At 39.6% G+C, this 27127-nt stretch overlaps 1 pseudogene; it reads right to left on the bottom strand.

Annotated features, from left to right (window-relative positions):
* Positions 1–1276: 1276 nt before the first annotated feature.
* Positions 1277–5841, bottom strand: LOC107633205 (cell division cycle protein 48 homolog; annotated as a pseudogene).
* Positions 5842–27127: the final 21286 nt, after the last annotated feature.

Raw genomic sequence — 27127 nt, 5'->3', positions numbered from 1 at the left:
TCTGAGACCAAGGCGGGAAAAGGTAAGTTGCCCGCAATTTGGACGTGTTTCATGGCATTCCGGATGTGTCTTGGTAGGTTCAGAGCCTGGTCTGTAAGGATGCACCATAGTAGAACGGCCATGTCCGCAGTGAAGGAGGATTCGTGAGTGCTCGGGAAGACGTTTGCCCATACGCGAGCCTCCAAGGTAAGTGCTGAAGCCGAAATTCCCTTAGGGCGGGTATGATGGTATCCGTAGATCCAACGGCTGCCAGGTAGTGCGATAACACTGAGAACAGCGTCCCAGTCAAATTGGTACATCTGGCGCTTAAGTGCGGCTTCTTGAAAGGCATCCAGTCCTTCTGGAACAGGGGGAAGACTTAGAACTTTTTGAATGGCCTCTTCTGTAATCACTACAAGAAAAACACCCATTCAGGTACACTTGAAAAGTGTAGCCAAAAGTGAAAAAAATGATGCCTTAGGCTATAGCTACGCTTTTTGGGCTACGACTATGCTTTTTGGGGTGATTCCTATTCGACCGTTGCCTATTCTCAAAGGCTACGCTTTTCTGCACCAAGGGCTACGCTTTTGACGTTTGGGAATAGGCTACGCTTTTCAAGTGATGCTGTCCAGGACCAAAGGCTACGCTTTTCAGCTTTCATTTTTCCAGAATAGGCTACGCTTTTCAACGCTACTGCATCACTTGTAAAGCGTAGCCACATTGTATACCATAGCTACTTTTTATAAGCGTAGCCTTAGGTCCCTCTTTTTTTTTTTGTATACTATAGCTACTGTATATAAGTGTAGCCTTAGGTCTCATTTTTTTTTCTGTATATATATATATATATATATATATATATATATATATATATATATATATATATATATCTAATAATTATTAATACAACATAATAGTTAATATGATTACATGTATAATAATTTTGCATTTTTATTTAAATGAGTTGAATATTACAAAATAAAAATAAATACATAATTATACTAAATATTTTCTTTATATAATAAAAATTATCTCTAACCAAAATATATCTATAATATTGATCCAAAAGTACTAGAATGAAGTTAACTGTAAAAATTCATACATCTCAAATATACTTTTCACTATTATTTAAGCAACAGAAAATTCATACATCTCAAATATACTCTTCACTACTTTAGGACAGCGGCGCTAGAGTTAAGCAACAGAAAATTTAAGAACATTAAAAAATTAATGAACAACCTACAACCAGAGCCACAGCATGGCATGCACAACCTGGTAGAGTGTATAGACACCAACAAAGTTAAGAGACAATAAAACTTACATCATCAGAGAGCTTCATGTTTTTAGTGTGTATACGAAGAACTTCAAGTCGGCCAATTTCATCAGGAACACCATATCAATTTCCCTATCAAATCTACCGAACCTTCTCAATGCTGGGTCAATGCTATTTGGGCGATTGGTAGCTCCAATAACGATAACATGAGCACGAGATTTCAATCCATCCATAAGACTCAAAAGCTGTGAAACAATCCTCCTTTCAACTTCACCATGTGTCTTCTCCCTCTTGGGTGCAATAGAATCAATTTCATCAATGAAGATGATGGATGGTGCATTCTTTTCAGCCTCTTCAAATGCTTTCCTCAGATTGCTTTCACTCTCTCCTGCCAGTTTGGACATAATCTCCGGTCCATTTATACAAAAGAAGAAAGCTCCCGTTTCATTAGCAATAGCTCTTGCTATCAGTGTCTTCCCGGAACCAGGAGGTCCATAAAGTAGAATACCTTTGGGTGGTTTCACTCCAATCGACTTAAAGAGTTGTGGATGCCTCAAGGGAAGCTCTACCAACTCACGAATTTGTGCCATTTGTTTCCTGACTCCACCCACATCATCATATCCAACTTCATCCAGCCTCTCTTCATCCTCTCTTTTCAAAGGCTCCCCCTCACAGAAGATTTTAGTATCTGGAGCAACCACACAGTACTCCCCAGGATCAGTTTCAATAACCTTAAACTCCACACTTCTCATCCCTCCACGGACAAGAAATATATCTCCTTTTCTGACAGGACGATAAGCTTCCAAGAAGTAAGCTGCAAAATTTACATTAAAAAGTTATAATATTTTACAAGCACCAAAATAATCATATTCCACATATAATATCAATGTCGTCCAAGAAACTGAAGATTGTAGATTCTATATATACTACTAAGTCAGTTTGGCATGCATTCAAATCAATTCAATTCAATCAAATATCAATCAAATATCAAGAAAGGTGACAATCAATCATATGAAGCTTGACAAGCCAAGACTACTATCTCTCCAAATAATAATAATAATAATAATAATAATAATAATAATAATAATAATAATAATAATAATAATAATAATAATAATAATAATAATAATAATAATAATAATAATAATAATAATAATAATAATAATAATAGCTTGCTATAATTATAACACAAGCAATGTGAATGTGAAAAACACACGTCATGTATAGCCTATTCAAAACAAGAAGTTGTAACTTGTAAGGACTTTGAAGAGAGGTAAGAAATTTTGCAAAACACCCTGACAATCAGTAACGAAGTCTTATAACATTAATAGAAATACTCAAATTAAAGTACTCATCACTAAGAGCAAGCTCATAAAACAAGTCAAATTAAGTAGCTAGCCCTAAACCCGCAACTTAAGAGAAGCTCAAGGTAGAAACTCACATTTCAAGAAAGCATCAAACAGATTGCCAATGACACTTTCAATGGTATCATCAATAGGCAGAATGTGCACACGTTTCCCATACTTCACATCAGGGCACTGGTGCACGGACACAACATCTCCAAGACGAACCCGCAAATTCGACCTCACAACTTTATTCATCCTGATCTTGGGCTCTTCACAGGTGTCATCAGCAAGAGCTATGCAAACAGTATCCCTCCTTTTCTTGCCCTGCAAACATATACAAATAAAAAACCCAATCTGACTTAGAAGTTGCAACACAAAGAACAAATATAAGAGATAAATTAATTAAAACTTTAAGACATTCTGATAGTTGTACTCCAAACTCGAAATGCTTTCATTAGATACAAATAAATAACATTTTAAATTTAATCCAACTCTATTTGCAACCATGTCAATCAATCATGATCTTCTTCTTAGTATACATGGCCTAGTACTCCACAATATAAAATTCAAAATCTCACAACACCATCTGTTAAGAAAGAACAAAACAAAAACAGCACCCCAGTAAGAGACTCTAAAAAAAGAGTACTTTTTTGTGGGGAATTGAATAAATCAATTAAGAGCTAAGACACAGCAAGAGGAAGGTAAGTAAGAAGATAGAGGAGGGTAAGAAAGTGACCTTGATGAGGATAGTGTCACCACGGAAGAGCTGGAGCAGTGAGAAGTTATAATCTAACTTCAAAATAGACAACAAAGGTTAATTCTAAATATGGAGCAGATGCTGGTGGTGCTGGGTGAGCAGTGAGAAGCAGTTAGAAGATGATGGCAACAGAAAAATCACGCAGTATAGAAATCATAGTAACAACCTAAATAAAAAATCATAGTTAAAAAAAATATGGAAAAAGAAAAATAACAAGAACATGAATCAACTAATAGAATCAACCAACAGAATAGAATCACATTAATAACAAGTTAACTACAATAATTAAAAAAGAAAACTTAAGTAATAACAACATAAATTAGAGATGGATAGCACTCAAGATATAAGCAGAAAGACAGCAAATCAGAAATCTATGGGAATCTGCAGGCTATGTTTATAGAAATGGATAGCACTCAAGATATAAGCATAAACCTTCTAACCTTGTCCCAATTGAAACTATTTGTGCTGACCTAACTTAGAATTTTAGGAACATGAAGCACAAATCAAAACACATGGAATTAGTTAACAGATAGAGTGAAGAGGAGGTACCTGTCACAAATTTGAACCTATTCCATCATGGATAAAAGCAAATAACTCAGCCTCACTAAATGGAAGTAGAAAGAGGGAATTTGGATGCACAAAGTATACCTTGCTATAGTACCGCTTCAGCAACATTTCCTTTGCCACCCCGCACATGCCACAAAAATAGAGTAAATTTGACATGACCTGCATATGTTACCAAAATCATAAGAAAGAAGTAACATTTACTTTTACAAGACAACATAGTGTTTTAGGGATAGAAAAAGAAGCTTGTTGCACAACCACTCAGTCCAAGATGGTTCTTTGCATAGAGGTGAAACAAGTATCAAACCAAGTACACGTTGTCTATACTTCATCTATTGTAAACAGTAAACACATAAAAACATTAAAAAAATTGAACGATCCATCATTGAAACTCTAATGTAATTTAAAAAGGGGAGAGGCTGCATAGCACCAACATAATAACTTACAGCAAATAAGGTAAGAATGTAAGCCTCGGCAGCTACTCCTATGCACATTACTGCACTAAGACTGCAGACAAAAAGAATGTTGGGGTCAGATTGCCTTCTCAAAACGAACAACTGCCAATATTCAAAGCCTAATGGAAATTGGTGTAAACTAATTTTCTTTATATCATTAAATATAAACTAATATTTTAAGCTTGAACTTACTCACCCAAAAAAGTTGAGAACCTCGGCTATTTGATCTGCTAGGTTGTCAACAGAAAGAATTGGATAATCTGGAACAATCTCAGGAGCTCCCAACTGCAACAACTCTTGAACAAAGTACAAGATGATAAGAAAGCAAGAACTTAAAATATTATCAATGAAGGAATTTATAACAGTGATGAGATATATACATCAAGTAACAATAATCAAAACCCCTAATCAGAAGTTCCAATCATCAAAATCCCTAATCAGAACAATAATTATTTATCTGACCTTGAGCAGAGGTCAAAAATAGTGCAATTGTTATTATACCTTGCAAAGATAGTGCATCAGTGTCATCTTATTGTTAGAAGCACAAGTGTCAGTAAGCTTTAAAAGACTATCCAATTTAAATCCAATTGCAGATCCTGCATAAATTAAAAAATAAATAGTAATCCATAAACTGTTAGGACCAGTCTTCACTGTTTCAAATAAAGTCAACACAAGTACACACACACATTAATATAAAACTATAAGCTTCACACACTATAAGTCCAAAGTATCTGGCACATGAGTTATAATATTTATCTATTCTATAGTATGGAAACCCTTAACCTAAAACAAAGAAACCAAATTGCACATGTCAAGCTCAGAATAGCACTAAAATTCGAAGCAACTGTGCTTCATTACAATATCATATGAATTAATATACAAAAGATACCAAAACATCACCTTCCACTTTTACTTGACAACTAAATATTTTCTATTCTGGTAATATTTTTATAAATTTGATTATACAAAGTGAACACCAACCTGTCAATATCAGTATAACACTAAAACTTCTTCTGCCTCACTTTAGCATCCTGCATATACATATACGTATGAAATCACAAATAAAATTTAAAATAAGCAATAAATAGGAAAAAAAGGGTATTCAAGTTGAAGAATTTAGAGGGGAGAAGGTGCGTACGGAAACCGGGTTACAAACAAAACTAAAAATTAGCATCCAAAACACCTTAAGTACTTTCAGGCCCCCATCTTTCTTAAAAAGCTTTCGAAGAAACAACTTGACAAGAAATATGTTGAAAAGCAGGCTGTAATATACAATACTAATTGATTTTTCCTATTAACACAAGTGATCTAATAAAAAAACAGACTTAGTTCCAAAAATTTTAAAAACATCAAGTCATTGTAAAAAGTCAAAAAGGATGTTGAAAGGCTTACTCCAAGAAGTATTCCCATATCTAATGTCATAGCCGAAACAGTCCCACCCTGCAAGTAGCAAAGTGCAATAGAACTCATTCGAATTTCAGGTGAAATTACATGAGAAAGCTACCAGGATATTTTCACCTTCCAAATAAGTTGCTAATCCACTAACAAGTAACAACCTTCTCTTTTGCATATTGCCCCAAACAAATTTGAAATTCTTTTCTATCACAAAAATAATTTCAGTAAATACCCTATTCAGTTGACCACTTTCTGTGATCTAATGACAGCCAGCCAGTCCAAACCTATGTGATCTAAAATAATAATGACATTGATATGCTAAACCTAGAAATCAAGGAGGCAGTGAGCGCCATGAAATTGCATTGCCTTTTAAAACAATTAATTCGAAAAGCTAAAAGAAGCTAGTAAAGTGATGCAAATATCAGTCGACAGATAAGATAGTAATATAACCAGAACAGGGTCTCAACTTCTATACTCTGCTAATTAAATAATAAAAATCGTTGGGCATAGCAACAAAACAAGCCATGCCAAGGTATCTGGCACACTAATGCAGAAGCGAAGCTTACTCCCCATATCTATGTAGTTCATCTCCGGATTTACCTATCAGCATTTGGCATCCTATGCCTCCATCGTCTTCTAGACCTCCCTAACAGTAGCCTGTGGATTTCTCGTCCAGAGACAGCAGTAGAAGCTTGCGACTCTCCTTAAACATGCTGGGTTGCAGAAAAAAATTTGTTTCTTCCTTAACACAGCACCTAGTGATTAAAGCAATAAATTTAGCCATATACTCAACCATTCAAAAAAATGCTCATTATCAGATTGCACAAGCAGCAGCAAATTCAAAGGTGAAAGGAACCAGAATGCGCAGAGGTAAGAAGAACGAGTAGACGCGGATGGAAATAAATAAATAGTATGCATTTTCATCAACAATACATGGCTAGTTCATCAATTCACATTTCACAATTGCATATAAACCAGATTATTATACCAAACCCCCAAATTAAAAATCCTAAAATTGGAACTCTAAACCACCCAAATTTCAGAACCAAACAGAAATCTATAGAATACCTTCTTGACGATGTCAGCGCAGAGAGGACGAGCTGAGTGCAGAGATGACGATGGTGAGGGTGCAGCTGACGATCAATGCAGGAGGGCGCATGTGACGGTGAGTGGCGAAGTCGTGAGTGGTGCGGAGATCAGTGCAGGAGGGTTCACGACGGTGGTATGGGTGGCACGCGACGATCAGAGCAGGAGGGTTCACGATGGTGTGAGCTTCACGATCTTCACGACGGTGTGGCGCTGAGTGGTGAGTGGGGACTGGGGTGCGATAATCTTCGCGACGGTGAGGCTTCACGCTCTTCGCGCGGTGCAGGAGGCAGGGTTTCCTTCTCGCGGTGCAGGAGTGCAGTAGGGTTTTCTTCTCTACTGGGAGGGTGACTTCAATTCTGAGCTTTGGAGGGAATGAAAATTTTCACCAAGTGTTAGCTTACAATGTGTGCTTTTCACCGGGAAAAAGTTAAGAGGAGAGGGAAAAAATTTACTAAGTGTCTAATTTTTTGCTCTAAACACATTAGGCATCACTTTTAAAACGCACCCAAAACTTAATAAATAGGCTACTCTCTAAAAGCGTCTCCTTTGATATGAAAAGTGAATCTATAGATATCAACCTACGGCTATGCTTTATAAGTGATTTCTAAAATACCTAAGGCTACACTTTTTAAATGATGCCACAATTGTGTATCCTTTTCTCATTTAAAAAGGCAACACGGAGAAAAGTGAATAGGCTACGCTTTTCAAATGTAGCTTAAAAAAAGTGTAGCTGAATGAGTATTTTTTTTGTAGTGAATGGGGACTTACTTCTGACGGACGTAGACAGATTGCAGGGTTGGTAAGTGGTAGTTGGAGTAGAACTCGACTACCCAAGAAAGATTGACCTGCCTTGGCTGTCTTTGTATGAAACCCCATTGTCTTCGGGCAATCTGTGGCTCAACAAATGTAGCAATGTGGTTTGGGAGGAGAAGAAGGTATTCGTTGTTGTAACTTCTTTCAGCCAGGATGGGGAATATCTGCTCACAATAGCGATTGGGAAACCGCGCAGTGTCCTTTGCTGGGAAGGCTTTTTCTTTATCATCAACCTTTATAATTCTCTTAATTTTCTTTGTTGAGGGCTTGACTGCGGTGGAAGAAGGCTCTGCCACTAATGCTCTCTTCGTTCTTCTCCTTGCTGTTGATTTGGGAATGGCTTTCTCTTTTCCTTTCTTGGTGGCCATCTTGAAAAAGGGAAGGGAAAGTAAATTAAGTTTACAGAGATAGAGCAAGGAAGAGAACAGAAAAGGATGGTTATAAATGCACATTAAAAGGTAAATGAAGTTAACACACGCTCATGAGTACATGTGAAAACTCATTAATGGAAAATAGCTAGCGCATATGATGACAAGTGAATGCAAGGTGTTTTTTGGCATGCCGGCAAAGGGCATGAGTAGCATAGATCAAACATCACTCGTAATAAACCATCACGTTTGTATTGACAATTAATTTTAATTAATAAAATAGTAAAGGGAAATTGTGAAAAGCAAGCATTGAATATTAGAGTTAATGCCATATGGGCTTTTTCACAAACACATAGCATGCATGTAGAAGAGGCTCTTGAAAATAAGAATTGGAACATGCAAGTAATCCCTTAAAAAGCAATGTATAATTGTCAAATAAATTTACAACAATCCACAAGCATATAATAATAAATAATGACTCACACAAATTGAGAACACCAAGTAAAAAGGAAAAAGAAAGAAAAAGAGAATAGGAATAATGATGGTAAAAAGAAAAGAAAAGAAGATAACATATAAAAATAAGAAGAAAAATAGAAAAGTAAGGAGAGAAGAAAAAGAAAAACCTTGTTAATGGAGGTGAGAGAGAGAGAAAGTGTAAAAAGTGAGAAAGAAGGAAGAAGGGAGGAAGGGAGGAAGGGAGGGAGAAGAAATAAGGAGGGAAAAGAGAAAATAGGATTTGGGGAGAAATAGATATGATAATTGGCAAATTAGGAAAACTGTGCGGCGCAATCGACGCGGTCCCGTGGGGCACGCAGTCGCGCGACTTGCGCTTAAACTCAATGATGCGGTCGCGACGGTCACGCGGTCGCGTGACCCGTCTTAGGCTAATGGCGCGAGGGTAGCCTCGCACTCGCACAACTCTCTATTCAAAATCATATTAGTGCCAAATTTTGGGTGACGCGATCGCATGGGGCATGCGATCGCGTGAGTGGTCAATTAGTGGGATACGACGCGGTCGCGTGGGGCACGCGATCGCGTGAGAGGGACTGTGCGTCCAGCACCAGTCCAGCATCACTCTAGCACAACTTTCGGCTGTGCACCCTTGTTACGTCGAAATTCAGGTCACGCGGCCGCATGGAGCACGCGGTCGCGTGGTAGGCCATTATTCCCATATGACGCGATCGCGTCAGTGACGCGGTCGCGTGGGACGGTTTGTGCCATTGGCATGCCTCCAGCCCTGCTCCTGCGTAACTCTCTGTTCATATTATTATTGTCTCCCAGCTCCTTGCGACGCGGACGCGTCAACGAGGCGGTCGCGTCGCGTGGTGATTTTTTTTTAATTAAAAATATGTGAATGCAGATGAACGAAATGTACTAATGAAGAGAAGAGTTATTGAATAAGAAAATTAAAAATAAGGAAAAGAACGATCATACCATGGTGGGTTGTCTCCCACCTATCACTTTTCTTTAACGTCCGTAAGTTGGACGCTCCACTAGCTCAGTCTTCGGCTATGTCGGGATCTTTCAAGAGGAAGATCTCGAGCTCCTTGTTCTTCTTCAGCTTCTCGCTATGGTACAGCTTTAGACGATGTCCATTAGCTTTGATAAGTTCAGAGCTTGAAGGATGGCTTAGGTGATAAACTCCGTACGGTTCGGCCTTCTCTACTCTGTATGGACATTCCCATCTCGATCTCAACTTGCCTGGCATGAGCCTCAGTCGAGACTTGTAAAGGAGGACTAAGTCCCCAGGTTGGAACTCTTTCCTCTTGATGTGTTGATCATGTACAGCCTTCATCTTCTCCTTGTATAGTCTTGAGTTCTCATAAGCTTCTAGGTGAAGGCTTTCCAGTTCCTGCAGTTGTAACTTCCTTTCAGCTTCGGCTCTCTCAATTCCCATGTTGCATTCTTTTACTGCCCAAAAGGCTTTATGTTCTATTTCAACAGGGAGATGACAAGCTTTTCCATAAACTAAGCAGAAATGACTCATCCCAATGGGTGTTTTATATGCTGTTCTGTATGCCCAGAGTGCATCTTGTAGCCTGGTGCTCCAGTCTCTTTTATGAGGTTTGACTATCTTCTGCAAGATATGCTTTATCTCTCTATTTGACACCTCGGCTTGCCCATTAGTCTGAGGATGGTAGGCTGTTGCAACTTTATGAATTATCCCATGCTTCTTTATTAGTCCTGTTAGTCTCCTGTTACAAAAATGGGTGCCTTGATCACTCACGATTGCTCGTGGTGGTCCAAAGCGACAAATAATATGGTTTCTCACAAAGGAAACAACAGTGTTAGCATCATCAGTGTGGGTAGGAATTACTTCCACCCATTTGGAAACGTAATCCATAGCTAACAATATATAGAAATAACCATTAGAATTTGGAAATGGACCCATGAAGTCAATGCCCCAAACATAAAAAATTTCACAGAAAAGCATAATCTGTTGAGGCATCTCATCCCTCCTGGATATATTAACAAATTTCTGGCACGGAAAACAAGATCTACAAAATTCAGCAGTGTTCGTAAAAAGAGTAGGCCACCAGAATCCACAGTCTAAGATTTTTCTAGTAGTTCTTTGAGTGCCAAAATGTCCTCCACTCTCAGATGAGTGGTAGGCCTCTAAGATGGACTGGAATTCTGATTGAGGCACACACCGTCTAATTACCTGGTCAGCTCCACATCTCCATAAATATGGATTATCCCATATATAATATTTAGACTCGCTTTTCAGCTTGTCCCTTTGATGCTTAGAAAAATTTGGAGGAAAGTTGCGGCTAACTAGATAATTAGCTACAGGTGCATACCAAGGGACTATCGCAGATACTGCTTGCAGGTTATCAAATAGAAAATTATCAGCTATAGGAGTGGAGTCATCTGTAATGTGCTCAAGACGACTTAAGTGGTCTGCTACTAGATTCTGGTTACCACTCCTATCCTTAATTTCTAAATCAAATTCTTGTAATAGTAGTATCCAACGTATAAGCCTTGGTTTGGACTCCTTTTTAGATAATAAATACTTTAGAGCTGCGTGGTCTGAATACACTACTACTTTAGTACCAAATAAATAGGCTCGGAATTTATCCAGAGCAAAAACAATAGCAAGAATCTCTTTCTCAGTAGTAGTGTAATTCGACTGAGCGGTATCCAAAGTTTTAGACGCGTAAGCAATAACAAAAGGATCCTTACCTTCACGTTGAGCCAGTGCTGCTCCTACTGCATGGTTGGAAGCATCACATATTATTTCAAATGGTTGGCTCCAGTCTGGTCCTCTCACAATTGGAGCTTGAGTCAGTGCAGCCTTCAGCTTATCAAACGCGTGTTTGCAATTTTCACTGAACTCGAACTCAATATCTTTCTGTAGTAGCCTGGATAAGGGAAGTGCTACCTTACTGAAGTCCTTAATGAACCTCCTATAAAAACCTGCATGGCCAAGGAAAGAACGGACCTCCCTCACAGAAGAGGGGTAAGGCAAACTAGAAATAACATCCATCTTTGCTGGATCTACAAAAATGCCAGTATTAGACACAACATGTCCTAGTACAATCCCTTGTTTAACCATAAAGTGGCTTTTCTTAAAATTTAATATCAGGTTTGTACTGACACATCTATCTAATACTCTAGATAATCCATCTAAGCAAAGGCTAAAGAAATCGCCATAAACACTAAAATCATCCATAAAAACTTCCATACAGTCCTCAATAAGATCAGAGAAAAGACTCATCATGCACCTTTGGAAAGTAGCGGGTGCATTGCACAAGCCAAAGGGCATTTTCTTGTAAGCATAAATCCCAAAAGGACATGTAAAAGTGGTCTTTTCCTGATCCTCAGGAGCTATATGAATCTGGAAATAACCTGTGTAACCATCTAGAAAACAATAATGCGATTTACCTGACAGGCGATCCAGCATTTGATCAATGAATGGGAGAGGATAGTGATCCTTACGGGTTGCTTGGTTAAGGCGTCTGTAGTCAATGCAGACCCTCCAGGCGTTCTGAACTCTGGTTATCAGGAGCTCTCTATGCTCATTCTTCACTGCAGTGACTCCAGACTTATTTGGTACCACTTGTACTGGGCTTACCCATTCACTGTCTGAGATGGGATAGATGATATCTACCTCTAGTAGTCTGGTCACTTCCTTTTTGACAACCTCTAGGATAGTGGGGTTCAGTTTTCTCTGGGGTTGACGGACAGCTCTTGCTCCCTCTTCTAAAAATATTTTATGCTCACAGACTTGAGGGTTTATGCCTACTATATCTGCGAAACTCCAACCAATTGCCTTCTTGTGCCTCCTCAGCACACCAAGTAGCTGCTCTTCCTGTTGAGAAGTGAGTTCCCTTGCAATGATAACCGAAAACTTCTGTCCGTCTTCAAGGTAAGCATATTTGAGGTGTGGGGGAAGGGGTTTTAATTCTAACTTCTGATCATGTTCAGTCTCTGGGTTGTCTGGAGCTGGTAACAGTGGTAAGGCACTGTCATTGTCCTCTGAGAGTGTCCCCACACTTGGACCTTGTCCTGTGTGCTTCTCTTCAAATTCCTCCTGATGGACTTCAGCCCCAGTTTCATCTATGATGTCACACTTGAGGATAGAATGATCTTCTGGAGGATGCTTTATAACTCCATTCAGATTGAAGGTTACTACTCTGCCATCTATTTCAAAAGAGTATGTTCCTGAAAAGCATCTAATTTAAACTTTGAGGTCTTTAGGAATGGTCTTCCGAGTAGGATTGATGATGGCTTGTCTGAGTCATTTTGGGGCATTTCCAGGATATAAAAATCAGTGGGGAACGTGAGTCCCTTAATGCCTACTAGTACATCTTCAGCAACTCCAACCACTATAATAATGCTTTTATCTGCTAACACAAAATGAGCTGCCGACCTTTTTAAGGGAGGGAGCCTCAAAACATCATATATAGACAAAGGCATTACACTTACACATGCTCCTAAATCACACATGCATTCAGAAATTATCACACCACCAATAGTACAATTAACTATACAAGGACCTGGGTCACTACACTTTTCAGGTAAACTTCCCATTAAAGCAGATATGGAACTTCCTAAAGGAATAGTTTCTAATTCATTAATTTTATCCTTATGTATACATAAATCTTTTAGAAACTTTGCATATTTAGGTACCTGTTGAATAACATCAAAAAGGGGAACAGTTACCTCAACCTTTTTGAATATCTCTACCATTTTTGGATCAGGTTCCAGCTGTTTCCTGGGCTTCCTTGCAAGTTGTGAAAATGGAATAGGAGTGGTGTCTTCTGCAGTGTCTGCGCCTTTTAATGCTTCCTCCTGTGGTTGCACTTCTTCTTCAGCTATGTCCTGTATGTCCTCTTCCTCTTCAACATCTTCTATTTCCACTACCTCTTCAGCTGAGGCGTGTTCTGGTGGGCTTGGCTCCTCCTGGTTCCTCTCCTGCAGTGTGGTTCTGGACCTTAGGGTGATGGCATTAATACCACCCTTGGGATTGGGTAATGGTTGAGAGGGAATTCCACTGGAGCTCGAAGGTTGGTTATTGGAGTTGGTCATTGATCCAATCTGGGAGACAAGAGCTTGTAAAGTAGCGTTCAGACCATTTAGAGTGGTATTAATATTATTTTCCATGGTCTGCTGTCTCCGATCCATAGATTGTAGTAAGTCATCATTAGCAGATGAAGAAGGATAGGTAAGTTGAGAGGTCTGTTGTAGGGTATTCTGTGGTCTTGGGATTGCCTTAGGTGAGGTGCTCTGTAAGGCTGATTCTAATTCTGCTGCCTGTTGTTGTTGTTATTCCACCTCTGATTTCCCTGATTATCTTTGCCTTCTCTGTTGTTGTTGTCCCTCTAATTCTGGTTAGAATTGTCTTGCCATCCGTGGTTGTAATTGCCACCTTGATTGTACCCTTGGTTGGGGTGGTCATAGAAGTTATGTGTGGCTGCCACGGTGTTGTCTTCATGCTGGAGCTGCAAACATTCATCAGTATAATGGCTATAATCAGTGTAGATTCCGCAAACTCTCTGTGGGACTAACTGTTGGTTTTGCTGTGGTGGAGAAGGTTGAGCTTGCTGAACTTGTTGTTGATTCAATTGCATCTGCTTCAGCAAGTTGGTCATTTCACAGATACTCTGAGTTAAAGCAGCAGTCTCTCTGCTAGAAGATACTTCTGCAACAGCTTTTGAACGGCCTTGTTTCTGCCTGTGATTCCTAGTAGATTCAGCTAAGTCACTGATTAATTGCCATGCCTCATCAGTGGTCTTGTACTTTTTCATAGACCCATTGCTAGCACTTTCCAATGTGGTCCTATCTTGGGGCCTCATTCCCTGTGTGACATAACTGAGTAACACCATCTTGTCAATCATATAGTGGGGGCAAGCTTCCAGAAGATTATTGAAGCGCTCCCAGTACTCATAAAGAGTTTTGGATTCATCCTGAACAATCATGGAAATATCTTTCCTCAGTTTATCAGTAACTTCAGCTGGAAAGAACTTTTCCAAGAATTCTCTTCTCAGTGTATCCCAGTTGGATACAATTGTGGCTGGTTGAGTGTAGTACCACTCTCTTGCCTTCCCCTCAAGAGAAAACAAGAAAGATTTCAGCAAAATTGAAGTTTCATCTGCACCATCACGCTTGACAGTAGAACAGGCTGCCTAAAAATCTCTCAGGTGCCTGATAGGCTCTTGAGCAGGTAAGCCATGAAACTTGGGCATCAAATTGAGCAGTGCGGTCCTTATTTCAAAGTCTGTAGCCACTGTTAGGTGATGCACTTGAAATGATTGCATTGTAAAATCAGGGGCTCCAGCCTCCTGGATAGTAACTCTCCTGGCTGCTGCCATGTTACCTGCACGTAAAACAACCAAATCAGTAGAACGGGGGCTGGTTTCTTTCTCAGGTGATGTTTCAGATCCGCCCTCAGAGAGGACTAACCGACACCGAGCTTGCCTTATTCGTGAAATAGTTCTTTCAATCTCAGGATCGAATATTAGCAAGTTTAGATCAGGAAGCGAACGTGTCATCTAACGAAAGAAACAAGCAGCTCATAGTAGCAAGATTAAAGAAAATGCAAACAAATAAATTCCAATTAAAAACTTTAGCACTCTATTGCAACTCCCCGGCAACGGAGCCAAAAATTGATGCAGGCGGAAATTGGCGAGTTAAGAATGATTATAAAATATGCGTTGCAAGTATAGTTCTCAACTAACCAGAAATCCGCTTTATCAATTTAAAAAGGGTGTCATAGAAATTAAAATAAAAATACTGGGAGTATGAGTCCCAGGTCATCTCCCAACGAGTTGCAGAAAAGTGTGCTATTTTATTAATCAGATGTTTTCAAAAAGGTTTGAGTTGAATGGCAGAAAATTAAATTAGAGAATTTATATAAATTTAAATAAAAGCCTTGATTGGGAGTTGATTAGTTGGAAGCCCTATTCTTGTTGCAGTACTCTCAAGATTAATTGATAATTGGGGATTATTCTGTTTAGTTGTCCCTCACTAAGTAAGGGAAAGTTAAACAAGTTAGAATGCTATTTCTATCCACAAGTTTCAATCCGCTCTGGGGAGGATTGGTGTTAGTGACTAGAGAGCAATCCAACAATAAACCCAACTACAATCTCTCTCTTGAGCATCCCAACTTCAAGGGTTTCTTTCAATCAACTCCCCATCAAGTTAGAGGACTACTCGCTCATTGTAAATGTAAAATTCATAACATAAGATCAAAAGATTAATCAAAAATAAAAGTGATTCTTGTATTAATAAATGCTAAAATAATCCAATAGTAAAATTAAGTAAATTAAGGAACATGGAAGAGTAAGAGACAAGTAAAGAAAACGAACTAGACTGTCGAAGTCTTGATGAGGCAATAACTCTTCTCAATATCCCAATGCAAAAACAATGAACATAACAAATCCTAAAAACTATGAATGTGTAGAGAGAAAACCTAGAGGAGAGGAAAACTAGATCTAAAAACTAAAACTATGTGGAATGATTGTTGTTGTTGGTTTCTGCATGTTCTCTGGCTCTAGTCTGCTTTTTTGGGCCGAAAACCGGGTAAAAATAGGGCCCGAAATCGCCCCCAGCGATTCTGCAGATTATGCAGATCGCGCATGTCACGCGGTCGCGTCATCCATGCGGCCGCGTCATTCGGCTTTCTGCTTTGCCACGGTCGCGTCATCCATGCGGCCGCGTCACTCGTGCTATTCCATGCCGCGCGGTCGCGTCATCCATGCGGCCGCGTCACTGCAATTTCCTCTTCTTCGCGTGGTCGCGTCATCCATGCGACCGCGTCACTTCTCGCTAGTCATCTCCTCAATTTCTTATGTTTCTCCTATTTTTTCAAGCTTCCTCTCCAATCTCCAACTCATTCATGCGCTGTAAAGCCTGAAACACTTAACACACAGATCACGGCATTGATGAGCGGATATTTTATACGCTTTTTGGAGTTAATTTCATATAGTTTTTAATATGTTTTAGCTAGTTTTTAGTTTATTTTCATTAGTTTTTAAGATAAATTCATATTTATGGATTTTACTATGAGTTGTGTGTTTTTCTGTAATTTTAGGTATTTTTCTGGCTGAAATTGAAGGAGCTGAGCAAAAATCTGATTCAGGCTGAAAAAGGACTGCTGATGCTGTTGGATTCTGACCTCCCTGCACTCAAAGTGGATTTTCTGGAACTACAGAACTCGAAATGACGTGTTTCCAATTGCGTTGGAAAGTAGACATCCAGGGCTTTCCAGCAATATATAATAGTCCATACTTTGCTCAAGGATAGACGACGTAAACTGGCGTTCAACACCAGTTCTCTGCCCAATTCTGGCGTCCAGCGCCAGAAAAGGATTAAAAGCTGGAGTTCAACGCCAGAAATGGATCCAAACCTGGCGTTGAATGCCCAAAACAGCCTTATACACGTGAATTGCTTAAGTCTCAGCCCCAGCACACACCAAGTGGGCCCCAGAAGTGGATCTCTGCACCATCTATCAGAGTTTACTCATTTTCTGTAAACCTAGGCCACTAGTTTAGTATTTAAACAACTTTTAGAGACTTATTTTGGACCTCATGACATTTTAGATCTAAACTTTGTACTCTTTGATGGCATGAGTCTCTAAACTCCATTGTTGGGGGTGAGGAGCTCTGCTGTGTCTCGATGAATTAATGCAAGTATTTCTGTTTTCCATTCAAACACGCTTGTTCCTATCTAAGATGTTCATTCGCGCTTAACTGTGATGGAGGTGATGATCTGTGACACTCATCACCTTCCTCAAACCATGAACGTGTGCCTGACAACCACCTCCGTTCTATATACGATTGAATGAGTATCTCTTAGATTCCTTAATCAGAATCTCCGTGGTATAAGCTAGAACTGATGGCAGCATTCATGAGAATCCGGAAAGTCTAATCCTTGTCTGTGGTATTCCGAGTAGGATTCAATGATCGAATGACTGTGACGAGCTTCAAACTCGCAAGTGCTGGGCGTTAGTGACAGACGCAAAAGGACGAAGAATCCTATTCCAGTATGATCGAGAACCGACAGATGATTAGCCGTGCTGTGACAGAGCATGTGAGCATATTCTTCACTGAGAGGATGGGATGTAGCCATTGATGACGGTGAACCCCTACATACAGTTTGCCATAGGAGGACGTGCGTGCATGAACAAGAAGACAGAGGAAAGCAGAGATTCAGAAGACAAAGCATCTCCAAAACTCCAACATATTCTCCATTACTGCATAACAAGTAACCTTTAATCCATGCTCTCTTGTTTATTCGCAATTCAACTGATAAACATAATTGACTTCCTGACTAAGATTTACAAGATAACCATAGATTGCTTCAAACCAACAATCTCTGTGGGATTCGACCCTTACTCACGTGAGGTATTACTTGGACGACCCAGTGCACTTGCTGGTCAGTGGTACGAATTGTGAAAAGTGTGATTCACAATTTGTGCACCAAGTTTTTGGCGCCGTTGCCGGGGATTGTTTGAGTTTGGACAACTAACGGTTTATTTTGTTGCTTAGATTAGGAAAAATTTCTCTTTTTGTTTAGAGTCTCGTATTATTGTCGTGCTAAAACTTTAGAATCCTTATTTTCTTGTTAAAATCTTTTTCAAAAATAATTTTTCTATTAAATCCTGTGCCAAATTTTAAGTTTGGTGTTTTCTTGTTGATTTCTCTGTGTTTTTCGAAAATTTTAGTTTGGTTTTCTAAAAATTTTAAGTTTGATGTTCTTCCTTCGTGTTCTTGTGTTCTTGTGAATCTTCAAAGTATTCTTGAGTTTTCCTTGTGTCTTGATCTTAAAATTTTTACGTTTGGTGTTCCTTAGTGTTTTTCCCTTAAAAATTTTCGAAAACAAGGAGCATCAGATCTAAAAATTTTAAATCTTGTGCTATCTTATTGTTTTCTCTCTCCTCTTTAAATTCAAAAATATCTTTTCTCTCTGTTTTAAAAGAAAATTTTTGAAATCTATTTCTAAAATTCAGATTTTTATTTCAAAATTTAAAATCTTTTTCAAAAAAATCATCATATCCTTTTCAAAACTTCCTAACCACTTTCTCTCTCCTCAGTTTTTCGAAATTCTTCACTCAATTTTTTTATTTATTTTATTTTAATTTGTTTCATTTTTGAAATAAATAAATAAATAAAAATATTTTCTCTATTTTACATCATCTCCCTTTCTCCATCATGGACATAAGCGGAAATGAACAGTCCAGGAGGACTCTGGGGTCATATTCTAACCCCTCTACTGCTTCATATGGGAGTAGTATCTGCATACCCTCTATTGGAGTCAGTAGCTTTGAGTTGAATCCTCAACTCATTATCATGGTGCAGCAAAATTGCCAGTATTCCGGTCTTCCACAGGAAGAACCTACAGAGTTTCTGGCACAGTTTTTACAAATTGCTGACACAGTACATGATAAGGAAATAGATCAGGATGTCTACAGACTATTACTGTTTCCATTTGCTGTGAAAGATCAAGCTAAGAGGTGGTTAAATAACCAACCTAAGGCCAGCATAAGGACATGGAAACAGCTGACAGAAAAATTCCTGAATCAATACTTTCCCCCAAAACGGATGACACAGCTAAGGCTGGACATCCAAGGCTTTAAACAAGGATATAATGAATCTCTTTATGATGCCTGGGAGAGATACAGAGAGATGCTAAGAAAATGCCCCTCTGAAATGTTTTCAGAGTGGGTTCAGTTAGACATCTTCTATTATGGGCTTGCAGAAAGAACTCAGATGTCTTTGGATTACTCAGCTGGTGGATCTATCCACATAAGAAAGACAATTGAAGAAGCCCAAGAGCTCATTGATACAGTTGCCAGGAATCAGCATCTGTACCTAAGCAGTGACCCTCCATGAAAGAAGAGGTCAAAACAGCAACTGCTGAACTCAGTCCTGTAAAACAAGCTGCTGAATTCAATCAGCAATTGGACTTTCTAACAAAGCAGTTAGCCGAATTCAAAGATAGACTACAAGAGACAAGGATGGCTAATATACATATGGACGAACAGTTTAAGCAAACAAAGCAGCAGCTGTCAAGGCAAATAGCAGAAGAATGCCAAACAGTTCAACTAAGAAGTGGGAAAACATTAAATACCCCATCTCAAGGCAGCAAAAAGCTAAGAAATGAGCAAACCACCCGAAATTCACCTGAGGACAGTAAGAGCCCAGGGAAAAGTAATTCTGGAACTAAAACGCCAGAAAATTGGTGGAAGGCTGGCGCTGAACGCCCAAACCATGCTCAGGACTGGTGTTCAACGCCAGAAACAAGGCAGGACTGGCGTTCAACGCCAGAAATGGGCAAGAATTTGGCGTTGAATGCCCAAAATGGGCAAGACCTGGCGCTGAATGCCCAAAATGGGCACAGTTCTGGCGTTCAGACACCAGGAACAGACAATGAGTTGGCATCTCACGTCACTCCATCTTCTAACTCTGGCACTCAATTGCCAGTGAGGGATCAGACACACACAAATGCTGATAACAACCCCTCTAAAAAAGCTTCTTCAACCACTTCTGTAGGCAGTAAATCTACAACAACTAAGGTTGAAGAATATAAAGCCAAGATACCTTATCCTCAAAAACTCCAGAAAGAGGAGCAGGATAAGCAATTTGCTCGCTTTGTAGATTATCTTAGGACTCTTGAAATAAAGATTCCATTTGCAGAAGCACTTGAGCAAATACCTTCTTATGCCAAGTTCATGAAAGAGATCTCGAGTCATAAAAAGGATTGGAGAGAAACAGAAAGAGTTCTCCTCACTGAAGAATGCAGTGCAGTTATTCTGAAGAGCTTTCCTGAAAAGCTTAAAGACCCTGGGAGTTTTCTGATACCATGCATATTAGAAGGTAATTGCACCAAGACAGCTTTATGCGATCTTGGGGCAAGCATCAACCTAATACCTGCATCCACTATCAGAAAGCTTGGCTTAACTGAAGAAGTTAAACCAACCCGGATATGTCTCCAACTTGCTGATGGTTCCACTAAATACTCATCAGGCGTGATTGAAGACATGATTGTCAGAGTTGGGCCATTCGCCTTTCCCACTGACTTTGTTGTGCTGGAAATGGAGGAGCACAAGAGTGCTACTCTCATTCTAGGAAGACCCTTCCTAGCAACTGGACGATCCCTCATTGACGTCCAACAGGGGGAAATAACCCAGAGAGTCAATGATGATGAGTTTAAGTTGAATGCTGTCAAGGCCATGCAGCATTCAGACACATCAAAAGACTGCATGAAAGTTGATCTCATTGACTCCTTGGTAGAAGAGATCAACATGGCTGAGAGTCTCGAATCAGAGTTGGAAGACGTCTTTAAAGATGTTCAGCCTGATTTGGAGGATTCAGAGGACATGAAAGAGCCTCTGAACTTTCTTCTGAAAGAGGAACAACCTCCTAAACCCGAGCTCAAGCCATTACCACCATCCTTGAAATATGCATTTCTGGGAGAAGGTGACACTTTTCCAGTGATCATAAGCTCTGCTTTAAATTCACAGGAAGAGGAGGCACTTATTCAAGTGCTAAGGACACACAAGACAGCTCTTGGGTGGTCCATAGGTGACCTTAAGGGCATAAGCCCAGCTAGATGCATGCACAAAATCTTATTGGAGGATAATGACAAACCAGTGGTTCAACCACAGAGGCGGCTAAATCCAGCCATGAAGGAAGTGGTGCAGAAAGAGGTCACCAAATTACTGGAGGCTGGGATTATTTATCCTATTTCTGATAGCCCCTGGGTGAGCCCTGTACAAGTCGTCCCAAAAAAGGGAGGCATGACAGTGATTCATAATGAAAAAAATGAACTAGTTCCTACAAGAACAGTTACAGGGTGGCGCATGTGTATTGACTATAGAAGGCTCAATACAGTCACCAGAAAGGATCATTTTCCTTTACCATTCATAGACCAGATGCTAGAAAGACTAGCAGGTCATGATTATTACTGCTTTTTGGACGGCTACTCAGGCTATAACCAGATTGCAGTAGATCCTCAGGATCAAGAGAAAACAGCATTCACATGACCATCTGGAGTGTTTGCTTATAGAAGGATGCCATTTGGGTTATGTAATGCGCCTGCAACCTTCCAGATATGCATGCTCTCTATTTTCTCTGATATGGTGGAAAAATTTCTGGAAGTCTTCATGGATGACTTCTCAGTATATGGAGACTCATTCAGCTCCTGTCTTGATCACCTGAAACTTATTCTGAAAAGATGCCAAGAAACCAACCTAGTTTTAAACTGGGAAAAATGTCACTTCATGGTGACTGAAGGGATTGTTCTTGGGCATAAAATTTCAAACAAGGGAATAGAGGTGGATCAAGCAAAAATAGAGGTAATTGAAAAATTACCACCACCTGCCAATGTTAAGGCAATCAGAAGCTTTCTGGGGCACGCAGGATTCTATAGGAGGTTTATAAAGGATTTTTCAAAAATCGCAAAACCTCTAAGCAATCTGCTAGCTGCTAACACGCCATTTGTGTTTGACACAGAGTGCCTGCAGGCGTTTGAAATGCTGAAAGCTAAGCTGGTCACAGCACCAGTCATTTCTGCACCAGACTGGACGTTACCATTTGAGCTAATGTGTGATGCCAGTGATCACACCATTGGTGCAGTATTGGGACAGAGGCATGACAAGCTTCTGCATGTCATTTATTATGCTAGTCGCATTTTAAATGATGCCCAAAAAAATTACACAACCACAGAAAAAGAATTACTTGCAGTGGTTTACGCCATTGACAAGTTCAGATCATACTTAGTAGGATCAAAAGTGATTGTGTATACTGATCATGCTGGTCTTAAATATCTATTCACAAAGCAGGATTCAAAACCAAGGCTCATCAGATGGGTGTTGCTTCTGCAAGAGTTTGATATAGAAATAAGAGACAGAAAAGGGACAGAGAACCAAGTGGCTGATCATCTGTCCCGGATAGAGCCAGTAGAAGGGACGCCCCTCCCCTCTCTTGAGATCTCTGAAGCTTTTCCGGATGAGCATTTATTTGCCATTCAGGAAACACCATGGTTTGCCGATATTGCAAACTATAAAGCTGCAAGGTTCATACCCAAGGAGTACAACAGGATACAAAAGAAGAAATTAATTACTGATGCAAAGTACTACTTGTGGGATGAACCTTATCTCTTTAAGAGATGTGCAGACGGAATAATTTGTAGGTGTGTGCCTAGAGAAGAAGCACAGTGGATCCTGTGGCATTGCCATGGATCTCAATATGGAGGCCATTTCGGAGGTGAGCGAACAGCCACCAAGGTCCTCCAATGTGGCTTCTATTGGCCCACACTCTATAAAGATTCCCGAGAGTTTGTACGTAACTGTGACAGTTGCCAAAGAGCTGGTAATCTGCCTCATGGTTACGCCATGCCTCAACAAGGAATCTTGGAAATTGAGTTGTTTGACGTATGGGGAATTGACTTCATGGGACCTTTCCCACCATCATACTCAAACACTTATATTCTGGTGGCAGTTGACTATGTATCAAAATGTGTTGAAGCCATTGCCACACCCACTAATGATACTAAGACAGTGCTGAAGTTCCTCCAGAAACATATCTTTAGCAGGTTTGGTGTCCCTAGAGTACTAATCAGTGATGGGGGCACCCACTTCTGTAATAAACAGCTTTACTCTGCCATGGTTCGGTATGGGATTCGCCACAAGGTGGCTACTCCATATCATCCATAAACTAATGGGCAAGCTGAAGTCTCTAACAGAGAATTAAAGAGAATTCTAGAACGGACAGTAAATACCCGTAGATAGGATTGGGCACGGAGCTTGGATGATGCTCTGTGGGCTTACAGAACAGCATTTAAGACCCCTATAGGGACCTCTCCATACCAACTGGTGTATGGTAAGGCATGTCACTTGCCCGTGGAACTGGAACATAAAGCCTATTGGGCAACCAGATTCCTAAACTTTGATGCCAAATTAGCAGGAGAAAAGAGATTGCTCCAGCTAAATGAGCTAGAGGAATTCAGATTCACAGCCTTCGAAAATGCCAAGCTTTATAAAGAGAAATAAAAAAAATGGCATGACAGAAAGCTGTCATCTAGAATCTTTGAACCAGGACAGAAGGTTCTGTTGTTTAACTCTAGACTCAGGCTATTCCCCGGGAAACTGAAATCCCGGTGGAGAGGACCATACGTGATTACAAGTGTATCACCATACGGTTATGTGGAGCTTCAAGATATTGATTCTGATAAGAAGTTCATTGTTAATGGACAGAGAATCAAGCACTATCTTGAAGGCAACATTGAGCAAGAGTGCTCAAGGCTGAAGCTAGATAAAAGCTCAGCAAGGTCCAGCTAAAGACAATAAAGAAGCGCTTGCTGGGAGGCAACCCAGCCATGGGGCAACAATCCTCTAAGCATTTTGCCCTATTTTTATTTTTTATTTTTATTTGTTTATATAAAGTTAACTGACACTAAGGTGAAGAATCATTTAAGTCTACAGAGTTACAGAAGGATTCGACACACAAAACAGAGAAAAAGAGCTCACTGGCAAGAAAACGCCAGTAATGGTAGCAATCTGGGTGTTCAACGCCAGAAATGGGCACCCACTGGGCGTTGAACGCCAGTAATGGCAGCAGCTGGGCGTTGAACGCCCAGGAGAGCAGCATTTGGGCGTTGAACGCCCAAAACAGGCAGTGCTTGGGCGTTCAAACGCCAGGATGGCAGGGAGGAGACAAAACTCATTTTTATTCAAATTTTTTCATTCTAAATCTTGATTTTCATACTTCAATTCATGATTTCTTACATAAACATGTTAAGAACCCTGATTTCTAAATTCCATAATTTCTAAAAACCCTACCACTAAAAATATCAAATGTATTTTAATCCATAAGCACCAGGCACCTTTGCAAATTCAATCCAACTCCTTTCAAAATTTTTTTACAAATCTATCTTTCCAACTCATCAATATCTTTTTCAAAACCTACACTTTATCTTTTTCAAAATCTAAATCTATCTTTTTCAAAAAAATCTTTCATATCCTCTCAATTTTAAACTATATCTTCTATCTTATCTTTTCCAAATAAATCTTTTTATCATATCTTTATCTCTTTTTTTCGAAAACCCCCCCTCCCTCCCTATAAATTTGAGTTCGGCCTCCCTCCCCTCCCATCAACAAGTGCACCTAGCTCTCCTTCTATCCCTCTCCTTTCTTTTCTTTTGCTTGAGGACAAGCAAACCTCTAAGTTTGGTGTGTTTATCTACAATCACTAAGATCATGGCCCCCAAAGGAAAACAACCCACTCCAAGAGGCAAGAAAGAGAGCGTTCCAAAACCACTTTGTAATCAAGGAAAGTTCTTATCTAAAGAACATTCAGACCATTATAACAAAATAATGGATCTGAGATCAGTGATCCTGGAAGTTAGATTCGATCTGAAAGAAGATGAATATCCAGAGATCCAGGAGCAAATTCGAATCAGGAACTGGGAAGTCCTAGTTAATCCTGAAATGAAGGAGGGAAGGAATATGATCCAGGAGTTCTATGCTAATATGTGGCAGACTGACAAGCAAAAACTATCTGGAACTGCCTTCTATGAATATCGGACCATGGTCAGAGGAAAGATTGTTCATACCACCCCTGACAAGATCAGAGAGATCTTAAAGCTACCTCAGCTGAAAGATGATCCAGATTCCTTCAACAGGAGAATAATGAGAACAGACAAGGGTTTGGATAAGATTCTAGAGGACATATGTATCCCTGGAGCCAGGTGGACCACCAACACAAAGGGTGTCCCAAATCAACTCAAGAGAGAAGATCTCAAACCAGTCGCCAGAGGATGGCTGGACTTTATTGGGCATTCTCTGTTGCCTACTAGCAACCGTTCTGAAGTCACTGTTAAAAGGGCAGTGATGATCCATTGCATCATGATGGGAAAGGAAGTGGAAGTCCATCAGCTGATCTCAGCTGAACTCTACAAAATTGCTAACAAAAATTCTAAAGAGGCCAGGTTGGCTTATCTAAGCATGATATCGCTGCTCTGCAAGGATGCTGGAGTAAGGATGGGAATAACTGAGTACATCTCAGTTGAGAAGCCAATCACCAAGGCATCAATGGAAAAACAACAAGCACAGGATGATCCCATCAAAAAGAAAATACAGGAATTCCTCCCAGAAATCCCTCAATCTGAATATTGGGAGTATCTTGAGATGTCTGTTACCAAGATACGGGAAGCTATGGAGCAAATAATAAAAGAACAGAAGAAACACAGTCAAATTCTTACCTATATGTTTAAAGAACAAGAGGAGCAAGGGCATGACTTAAGGGACTTGAAGCGCCAGAAGTTATCTCTTGCAGGACCGAGCACCCCAAGGATCAGAGGAACCCCTGTTCCCCCAGAATAAAGGTTGTTAAATTCCAATTTCTGCTTTAAATCTGTGATAGTGTCATTAGAAAAGTTCACCTTAGGAGTCATATAGTAGTAATTAGTATCTATTTTGATTTTATCTCCAATTAAGCCATAGTTTATTTTTCTCATCATCAGCAAACATGAATAAAATAGTAGATCTTTTGAATAAGAGGCAATAAAATTTCGAGTTTTTAATAAGAGACATTCTAATCAGTTACATGTGGTGGCAATACTTTCTGTCTTCTGAATGAATGCTTGAACAGTGCATATGTCTTTTGAATTTGTTGCAAGACTGTTAAATATGTTGGCTCTTGAAAGAATGATGAACATGAGACATGTTATTGATAACCTGAAAAATCATAAAAATGATTCTTGAAGCAAGAAAAAGCAACAAAAAAAAAAGCAGAAAAATCCAATAGCCCTTAAAACCAAAAGGCAAGGGTAATAAAAAGGATCCCAAGGCTTTGAGCATCAGTGGATAGGAGGGCCTAAGGGAATAAAATCCTGGCCTAAGCGGCTAAACCAAGCTGTCCCTAACCATGTGCTTGTGGCGTGAAGGTGTCAAGTGAAAGCTTGAGACTGAGCGGTTAAAGTCAAGGTCCAAAGTAGAAAGAAGAGTGTGCTTAAGAACTCTGGACACCTCTAATTGGGGACTTTAGCAAAGCTGAGTCACAATCCAAAGGGTTCACCCAATTATGTCTGTGGCATTTATGTATCCAGGGGTAATACTGGAAAACAAAGTGCTTAGGGCCACGGCCAAGACTCATGAAATAGCTGTGTTCAAGAATCATCATACTGAAATAGGAGAATCAATAACACTATCTGAATTCTAAGTTCTTATAGATGCCAATCACTCTGAGCTTCAATGGATAAAGTGAGATGCCAAAACTGTTCGGAAGCAAAAAGCTACTAGTCCCGCTCATCTAATTAGAATCTGAGCTTCACTCAAAAACTGAGATATTATTGCTTCCCAACCTATTAGTCTTCTATTTTATTTGTCTAGTTGCTTGAGGACAAGCAACAGTTTAAGTTTGGTGTTGTGATGAGCGGATATTTTATACGCTTTTTGGAGTTAATTTCATATAGTTTTTAGTATGTTTTAGCTAGTTTTTAGTTTATTTTCATTAATTTTTAGGAAAAATTCATATTTCTGGACTTTACTATGAGTTGTGTGTTTTTTTGTAATTTCAGGTATTTTTCTGGCTGAAATTGAAGGAGCTGAGCAAAAATCTGATTCAGGCTGAAAAAGGACTGTTGAT

Source organism: Arachis ipaensis, chromosome B5 (genome assembly GCF_059453495.1).
Source record: "Arachis ipaensis isolate K30076 ecotype BB chromosome B5, ASM5945349v1, whole genome shotgun sequence".
Taxonomy (NCBI): Eukaryota; Viridiplantae; Streptophyta; class Magnoliopsida; order Fabales; family Fabaceae; genus Arachis; species Arachis ipaensis.
The sequence above is the reverse complement of the archived record's forward strand: the minus strand, read 5'-3'. Positions and strand labels throughout refer to the sequence as shown.